This window comes from Pezoporus flaviventris, unplaced genomic scaffold, assembly GCF_033815535.1.
Source record: "Pezoporus flaviventris isolate CSIRO_AGI_PZ_B2104156 unplaced genomic scaffold, CSIRO_AGI_Pfla_v1 ptg000031l, whole genome shotgun sequence".
NCBI classification, from domain to species: Eukaryota; Metazoa; Chordata; class Aves; order Psittaciformes; family Psittacidae; genus Pezoporus; species Pezoporus flaviventris.
Window position 1 is genome coordinate 68537042 of NW_026892579.1, and position 9576 is coordinate 68546617.

The following is a 9576-nucleotide window of genomic DNA, read 5'->3' on the forward strand; positions in this document are numbered from 1 at the left end:
GGTATCTGCCCATCTGCAGACAAGATAACTTTGCGCACATTTGCCACTTTCACATGTGGATAACTAGATGCATATGGAAAATAACTCAATTTCCTTGAAAAAATTAAAATAAGCAAAACATGGTTTTCAACACATCGGAAATTGTCCTTGATTTTTTTTTTAAAGAGCTGAAAGCAGAAGCATTTTCTTAGTTTCATTTTTATTGGGGGGGGGGGGGGTCTGTTTCATTGTATGCCACATGTTCTGCTTGGATATTTTGGTTCACGGGGTTTCCCTCTGCCTTTTTTTTCTCTCCTTTATTTTCATTGAAAGAATAGGAAAAAGAAAGGAAAGAAGGAAAATGAAAGATTTTGTTGTCTTCAAGGAAAAGGACTTAATGCCTTTAAATTTTTTAAAGGACTTCATGCCACTTTAAAGAAAAAACAAATTGATTTCTTTAAAAGCCATTTTGCTTGGAGGAAAAAGAGCATTTTGATGGGCTTTTTATTAACCCCATTCTGGCCGCCCTGATTACACTGTGAACACAGCAGCAGGATGTCTTGTCTGGGGTTTGATCATCGCACTGGGAGGACAATGAGTGGGTCCCTATGGAGCATTCATCCTTCTCCTCTGATTGCCTTGCCTGAAGCATCTTCTTCCCTTTAATACTGAGCGGAAGCCAGAGCACAGGAAATCTTGCCTGACAAGGTTAAGGTCTTGGAAAGTTTCATGCGAGCTTAGTTCTACCTCCTTTGCTCTCCTGAAGCATAACTCTGGGGGTTGATGCCTAGACTGGGACTATGTTGGCAAGCTAAGTGTGACCAGGATGGCACAGCATGAGGAGAGCAGCAGCATCACCCTTCTTATTTCCCTGCTTCATGGAGGAAACAAGGCTGGGTCACTGCAGCTGGAGCCAGGGGAGCACCATGGTTGGGACTAATTACAGAGTTGGACACAAATCAGTGGTGGAACTGCTCCAGGTTGAAATTTATCCATTTTTTTGGCCTGGGAATTAAGATGGAGGCTTTATAGATGTGATTATGAGTTTATGCATGTCCAGTGCAGCAGTAATTCCTGAAACCAGGCTGGAAAACCCAAATATATACATAATGTCAAGGCACTGAAGCAAGCTGCTCTAGTGGAAGGTGTCGCTGCCCATGGCAGAGGGTTGGAGCTGGATGAGCTTTAAGGCCCCTTCCAACCCAAAGCTCTCTGTGATGGTGTCTACTCTACAGCCAAATTAGCGCATGTTGCTTAGCTCAGGGATTCATTTGCTCCCTTGGATGCCATTGATGTGATCAGCTCTGCCTGGCAGTTTTGGCACTTCTGCTCCCTATTGCTGTAGGTTGGGATTTATTGTGACAGCTGCTGGGGTGCAGCCATGAAGGATGAGATGAGAGAACGCTGTTGTGACTGCTGCAGGACAGGTTAAAATGCTCCTTTTGCAGGAGTCTGGGTAGCCCGTCTCTCTTCTCAAGGCAAGAGCAATAGGAGCAAAAGGGCCCGCCAGGTCACGGCATGTTTATGGAAGCTCCGTTTCTTGGGACCTTATGAGACTTTTGGGTTTCACTTTTAAAAACACTGTTTCTAACCCATGTGACTGCCGAGAAAAGCTCAACAATTTCATCTCTGTGGGTTGGGGAGGCTCAGAAGGCACTGGAGAGGGAAAAGAGGAGCCTTTCAAGTGCTTTCACTCTGCAGCTGATTCCACAAATGTTTGGGTCCTGACTCACCATTTTGAATGCGTTTTGACTTGGCACTGCATGTCTAGCAAAGGCTTTGTGAGATCCAGTTCTTTCAGAGATGGTCTAGATTTCACTGGTGTTTTGCTTCACTTGGGAATTCTGTCATTGAATTTCTTTCTCTTTTTATTTATTTAATTTTTTCTAATTTAAATGATCCCTGAAGGTTTCACGTTGACAGCCAAATACTATTTTGGTTACCAACAAGTGCTAGGAGCATTTCTAAAGGAGTATCAAAACCAATGGGCACCTCTTGCTACCTAGAATGAGGAACCTGCTGTTGATAATCCAAGAGCCTATCGCAAATGGTTCATTTGTCTTGCCTCTTTCACCTGGAATAGGATTCAGGAAACAACTTTAGCAGTGTGTGACTGCTTGCATTTAACAGAAAATGCAAGTGAAGAGTTATGCCCTTACCTGAGCTCTTCTCTGCCTCCCCCCACCCTGGGCTAGGAGATGCAGTAATTAATCCTGTGTCGGCAATAGCACCAATCCTGTGTCCCCTCTGCTATTCTGCACACCTGCAGCAGGAATTGAGATGGGGCTGGCTGGAGCAGAGTGGTTCTCCGAGCAGCATGTAGAGTCCAGTGCTCAGCCACTGAGTGGAAGCACACGGTGGGACCCTGAGGTGCTGCAGCAACAGGAACCTCTTTGTGCCCCAGCCTTTCTGACTGGCCTCCATCCCTTTCCCAGTCCCACCACCCTGCATTCTTGCAGCTCCTTTCTCCTTCATCTCCAAGATCTTGGGGATGGTGAGACTCTTCCTACCCTTTCCCCACACTGGCTCCATCATCTTCTATTCAGTGTCAGGTTGATGCACACCCCATCACTTCCCAATTACCTTTTGGGCTTTCTCCTCATCCCTGGAGAAGTTGGTCCCTGTAAACATGCACCAAACAACTTCCATGACCTTGTGAGACCCTGCTTAAAATACACCCCATTACCTGCAGAAGACTTAGCCTGTAGCTTTTTAAAACACAATTAGGGCAGGTCTCAGATGCTCCTTTATTGCTTTTAATGTTATTTAAGGAGAGGAGGAAAAAGGAAACAAAGATCTAGCTGTGTAGATTCTCATTTCACTTACAGTGCAGCTTCGAGTTGGGAATTTGGTCTGCTGAGTCCAGAAGGTTAAATAGCACACAGAAATAGTTCATACCTGTGTCAATGCAGCTAATATTTAATTACTGAGCAGTTATGTTTGCTAGAAGCTCAAGCCGTGCATCAGACGAGCCCGCAGAGGCTAAGAAATGTAAAAGTGTGCTGCCTTGTGATAAATCCACTGAAGAGGCAGCGTTTGCACACCCGGCTGTGGTGGCAACCCACCACTGACCAGTGAGGGTATCTGCTGCTCCAGTCCAGCACCACAACTGCATTTCATAGATCATACAATCAACCAGGTTGGAAAAGACCTTTAAGACCATCAAGTCGAACCTTTACCCCAGCACTGCCAAGGCCACCACTAACCCATGATACTGAGGGTCTCGTCTACACTCTGTGTGGACCCTTCCAGTGATTCCAACACTTCTCTGGGAAAATGGACCTAACTTTGCCCTTATAGGGACACCCCATCTCCAGCAATTGCTCTCCAAATACACTCTATGCAAAGACCATACATCACACTTGCCCCTTCTAGCAGCAATGCCAGCTATGAGCATTGGAAATGGTCCTTAGCCAGACTTCTTCCAGACTTAACCCAAACACCTTTGGTTCATTGGGAAGCACTCCCTTCATCTGTTCATGCTTTCTGACCTTTACTGCTGCCAGTCCCCATTACTGGGAAGTTTCTTGCCTCTCCAGAAGCAGCTAATTTAGCTCAGACTCCTCATCTCAGAGGTAGCTGAGAAGGAGGAGAGGGTTTTTAGCATAGCCAGTCACCGTGAATACCACAGCTTATTTTTCTGTAGCCTCCCAAGCCACCATGAATCAGCATCTTCATGGTGCAGAGGGCAAATAATTGCAAAGGAAGCATGTTTTTGCAGCGTGTGTTGAGCTGAGTTTCTAAAAGGGGGTGGTGAAGGTGTTGTTTCATCAGCAACAAGTAGCTGGATTCTGCAAGAGTTAAAAGAAATACCCAGATTTTCTGCATTCCGCTTTTCCAGCTTGATTCCAGCCTGTCTGGTTGCCTAGTCATGGATGCATTTCAAGCTTCTGATTGAAATATGGACAGTGTGTGATTTAATCGGTACTTGTTTTATCTGCAATGCTCCGTTTGAACTCTTTGTAGCGTGCTGTATCTTGGCATGTTCAGGCATGCTTCAAATTTGCCATCTGGTTTTGGAACCGAGTACCTGTTTCTCTTAGGGTTGCACTCCCTGTCCCTCGGCGGGGGGGGGCTCTGTTTGTTTGCTTTCCTGGTCTTTGAGACGGGATTCTGCTAAGGACAGAGCCCTCCTCTATCGCACTCGGGGAAGCAGGACAAGGGCAGCAAAGAGCTGCATGGGCCAACCTCAAACCCCTTTTGAAGCCTGGTTTGCATCTCTGTCCAAAAGTTGGGATGCTTTTCTGAAACTCATCCAAACATATCTGAGACTCTTTGGGTTAGGAATTGGGTTAAAACCCTGGAGAGTTTTAGTTTTTAATCCCCTCTTTTTAGTTTTCAATCCCCTCTCCAGCATTTCTGTACTTACTGGTTCTTGCAAAGCCCAGACTCCAGTGAAAAAATCGTAATTCACGGGCAAACGCAGTAATTCTCTCTCTGCTCTTGGAAGAAGTTAAGGTGACCAGATGTGTGTAGTCATTGTGGACGGAAAAAAGAGGATGAAGTTAGCCCAGACGTTTCCCTCCGCTGTGTAGACTGTAGCTGGGACCTAAGCCATGGCTGTAGGATGCAGAGATGCCCCCCAAGATAAGCCATCAGCTCTTTCTCTGCAAGCTGTGTGTTTTCTTTTGGCATTTTACCACCAATAAATAACTCTCCTCTGGTTACTCCACATGCACACACATGCTTGGGCCCCAAACCTACCCTGACACCTGCAGATCATCCAGCCTGGTGATATGGGGTCCTTCACCCTGGGAGTTGCTCTACCAGAGCTGGTTGGAGGAATGAGTTTATCAAATGAGTTTATCTCCAGCATCTGGAGAGGGACTCTTCATCAGGGACTGTAGTGATAGGACAAAGGGTGCTGGGTTTGAACTTAAACAGGGGAAGTTCAGGTTGGAGATAAGGGAGAAGCTCTTCCCTGTGAGGGTGCTGAGGCGCTGGCACAGGGTGCCCAGAGAAGCTGTGGCTGCCCCATCCCTGGCAGTGTTCAAGGCCAGGTTGGACACAGGGGCTTGGAGCAAGCTGCTCCAGTGGAAGGGGTCCCTGCCTGTGGCAGGGGTTGGAGCTGGAGGAGCTTTAAGGTCCCTTCCAACCCAAACCAGCCTGGTATTCCATGATTCTATGATGAGCTGCATGATGCCTCATAGAGAAAACCTGCCCCAAGGCCCTCAGTGCCACCAGCAACCTTAGAGCACGGCCAACACCATCCCAATGTGCAAACCTCAAAACCTTTGCCTTGCTCTTGCTAAAAATAATGTAATTTGGAAACAAACTGCACAGTCAGGCCTAGAAATTAAATCAGGTAGAAAAACCACCATCCTTTTCTCTAAGACCGTGTCCCAGAGAGCATCTGTGCAATGGTAAAATGTTATACTAACTCCAATAGTACTGATATATTAGCCTACAGGACTGAAATATTAGCCCCAGGCAACGTAAATCAGAGCTGCATTGCCGAAGCTGGTGGAGCCCCACTGATTTACCCCGTTATTGCCCAGCACATTGACCTGCCCGAGGGTTTTAATCAGGTCTGAAGCAACTGGAGTAGAGAGCCAATAAATTACCGTGTGCTCTTTGATAGCACGGCAAAGGTTCCCCAGTTGGAGAGGTAGAACATCTGAAATCAAACCATCAAAATACGGCCTCGCCGCTGCTTTACCCCTTCAGCCTCAGTTCATCAAAAAGCCGGTAAAAGCCTCTGCGGATACCGCCTGGCTGCTACTTATTCTCCTCCTAATGAATGTGGAAATATCCATGGCAAGGGGAATTTATGGATGAAGGAATTCCAGTTACCATCATTTCATCTCCGCTGTAATAAGGCGGGCTGCGGCTGACAGCCCCTTAAAATATTGCCAGCTTGCCAAAGAAACCCTGGAAAAGGGTCGTCAGGCCCGTCCAGCCTCATCCATGGGGGGAAACCCACCTTAAAACCTCCAGAAGAGGTTTATAACATAGTGCAGCTCCTGTTCCTTCACAGGCCTCTTCGCGAAGCCAAATGAAGGCGAACCAAATACTTTATTGAGTGGGCTCTGATGACCTTCGCTTATTTTTTGACTCTTTAAATGAGCAGATCTGTTTAAGGAGGGGGGAAAAGACGTATATGAAAAACACAAACTAACTTCAGATGGTGAGTTTAACCTCCAGTGGTCTCTTAGATTAAAAAACATTAAATCTTTTTATCTAAATTCTAATAAAAATCATGTCTCCCATGGTTTTAGTGACTGCTTCCAACTACACTTTAAAGCTTATTATTTTCAGGTCAGGTAGTGTGCACTGCAAACCTTTCTGTATTCTTTTTTCTTTCTGTATATATCTCAAACCATTAATTTAAGGGTTGCTTGTACAAAAATACTTTGTCCAATATTCTTGCCTGCCACAGTTTCACCCAGGAAAAAGCTCCTCGTTTAGAATGAAGCAACGTCAAGTTTTAACTAATAGAGGAGAGCATTTTAATGGCAAATCAAATCCGCTGCACATTTACTTACCTTCTTTCGTGCAGTGTTATAAATATACCATGTTTTAATGTATTAGCTGAGAAAAATATCTCTTTTTTTTCTAAATCTTCTAAAATTAATAAAGCATGGGAAGGGTCGAGGCAGCTTGACTTCATCCTCAGGTAGGAGCATCCCCAGGGGTGATGCCGAGTTCTTGATTTCACTGCCTGGAAAAGCCTCCGGAGCCGAAAGAAAACACACACATTCCCCAATAAAGGGAATTTCTGAATGTTTTAGGGGAATTGACTGCAGATTTTGGCCAAGCTGAGACGGGCACAACTTGCTGGCTGAGGAGCTTATTTGTTAAGCAGTAAGTTTTGGGTGACCACAGTTCTTCATTGATCTGGCCTGGATTCAGCCCAACCTGCTGGCAGGGAGGTAAAATGAGGGAGGCAGAGTCCAATTGTGAGTCTGGGGTAGGGATTTTGCTATTTTTTGGGATATGTTTTGAAATGCATGTTGGGATCTTGAACTGTAATTCCCAAATGGTGTTTTGAGTGAAAACGCAGTTAAAGCAAACTGGTTTGTTTGCTTTTAGTATGTGAAATGGGGAAAAACCAACCCCAAAGACAAAATGATCTTGTTTCATTCGGGGTGAAACAAGGCATTTAATTTAATCCAAACTTGAATATTGCTGCTCTCCTTCCCTGCCTCATCCTTCCCCTCAAAAAACCACCACTGTTCTCTTTTCCCTTCCGGTTGATTTGAAATAATTTGATTCCATTTGTTATTGTTGTGGTTTGCCCACTCAAGTGAAAAGATGATCATTCCTGTGGCTTTGCCCGGTGCAGGGATGAGTAGGATGGGAGCAGCATCCCTATGGAGCACTGCACTTGAGCTTGCAGGGTGGGGGTTTGGTGGGCTAAAAACCCTAATGCTGCTGGATGGGGGAGAAAATCCATCCAGCTCTCCATGCCAGCAGCACACAAATACCCCAGGCAGGACCTCTGATAGATGCGCTTACCACTTTTGACCTTGTTCTGTCCTCCCCTTGCCTACAAGCGATGGCAATGCTCTGGCTCTAGGTGGAAATCATCATTAGGAGTCGGAGTGGCTCTTCAGACAGCTCCTTTCATACCACTGATCCAGTTAGCCTACTAACTGGTGGTGCAATCCTTAGCTGGAGCAGCTCCTCTTCAGCATCCCATGCCGGAATGGGCAGCTTCTATTCCTTTCCATACACTGGCAATGTTTTCTGGCTGCTGCCATAAGGCAAGATGTGTTTGTTCTCAGCCTCTCCCAGTTCTGTGTTAGTATTGACAACTTTCCATTGAATGGACTAGCCCAGTTGCTGGAATTAGATTTATTCCTCACCTACTTAAAAAATGCCTTTTTAATGGCCTTAGCCCCAGTGAACAGGGAATATTCCTTGTGCCCTTCTGCTTTCCTGATTGATTTTGTACACTTCTGAGATTGCCAATGTAACTATATTGTTTCTCCTATTTTCTGGTGGCAGCTAAAATTGGAACATAGTGAGGGACCCCACAGTACAATGCACCAAGCTGTGTCTGACTTCCGTCAGATAGAAGTATGTGATCCCGTTGTGGTTTATATGGAAAATATACTGTTGGCTCTATAATATCAGTGAGCATCGTACATGCAGCTGATAAATCTGAAGATATCTTAAATCCCTAATGAGGTTAGCATGAAAATGTCAAGTTATGCCAGACTAAGCCAGTGTGGTACCTATCAGAGCAGGAATGGGTCAGGCAGAAGCAGGAGTAGGTTACAGTGATGTTTCCTTCCCTTCATAGCACTCTTGAAATTTTCCTAGCTTTGAAATATTCCCAGACTTTTTGAAATATTCTCAGCTGCAGCAGATCCATAAACCAAGAGCTAAATCAGGCTGTTTGGAGTCTCCTTTTACTTGATATCATAGAATCATAGAATCCGAGACTGGCTTGGGTTGGAAGGGACCTTAAAGCTCCTCCAGCTCCAGCCCACTGCCATGGGCAGGGACACCTTCCACTGGAGCAGCTTGCTCCAAGCCCCTGTGTCCATCCTGGCCTTGAACACTGCCAGGGGTGGAGAAAATGAAGCCTAAGTTGGTGAAAATAATGAAAATGTTAAAGTAATGGGGTGAAGCAACCAGCTGATGTCCAGATCCCCTCTTCTGATCATCTCAGAAACCAGCATTTCCCTCAAAACCTTGCTATTCCAACAACTTAACTACCCTTGCACTTGATGGGGGCATTTTGCTGCCTCAGATGTTAGGAGAGAAAAATCCCTCTGACTTTCTATTCACAAGAGCATTTAAACAACACTTTACATCAAAGCCCTTTCATTCCCCAGCCAGAGGAGTTATAAATGGGGCTCGGTGCAATCGGTGCGGCTCCTGCCTCGGGACGGGGCACTTCAAATGCCTCGTGCTTTCAAATGCCACAACATTAATATCCACCATCCTGGAAGTTAAAAGAATATTTATACACGTACACATCACATTAATAATGCATCAATTGACTGCTCTTATATTTAGAAACTAATATATTAAAACAAATTACCAAGTGACAAAACTTTCTTGACAGGGGATGAAATATGTTGGTCTCCTTTATTGTATGTTATATATGTTATTAGAAATCAAGTAAATTCTTCCCATACTGTGACTCTTTAAAGCAAAGTCTTTGTGTCTGATTCTCATTTATGCTCCGAGCTCTGTGTGCTCCCCTGCTCGCGTGAAGTGGCAACGGGGCAGATAAGAACCAAAGTCTTTCAAAACTGAAGACTTCAAATCTCCTCATTTAGGATGTACTTGATGGGAGAAAATAACCTTCCACCCTGCCCGTAGCGATGCTGAGGGTTGGAAATCAAACACGAAGATTTCAGGACCCCAATACTAAAAATCTGAAAGGTCTTTAGCGTAATCCTTTAATCTGTTTACCGTCAGATACAAGAGAAAATGCTTATTTACAAGAGCAAACATCTACTTCCATTTCAAATAGGAGCTTAATCTGTTTAGAGAAAGGCTTGGGAGGAAATAATTCAAACTACTTTAAAGATTAAGGTTATCATCTTTTTTTTTCCTTCAAAGGAGATCGCAGGCAACCTTCAGAGGAAGCTGCTCTTCCAAATTAGCCTAAAAGTGCTTAAAATACTCAATGATTGA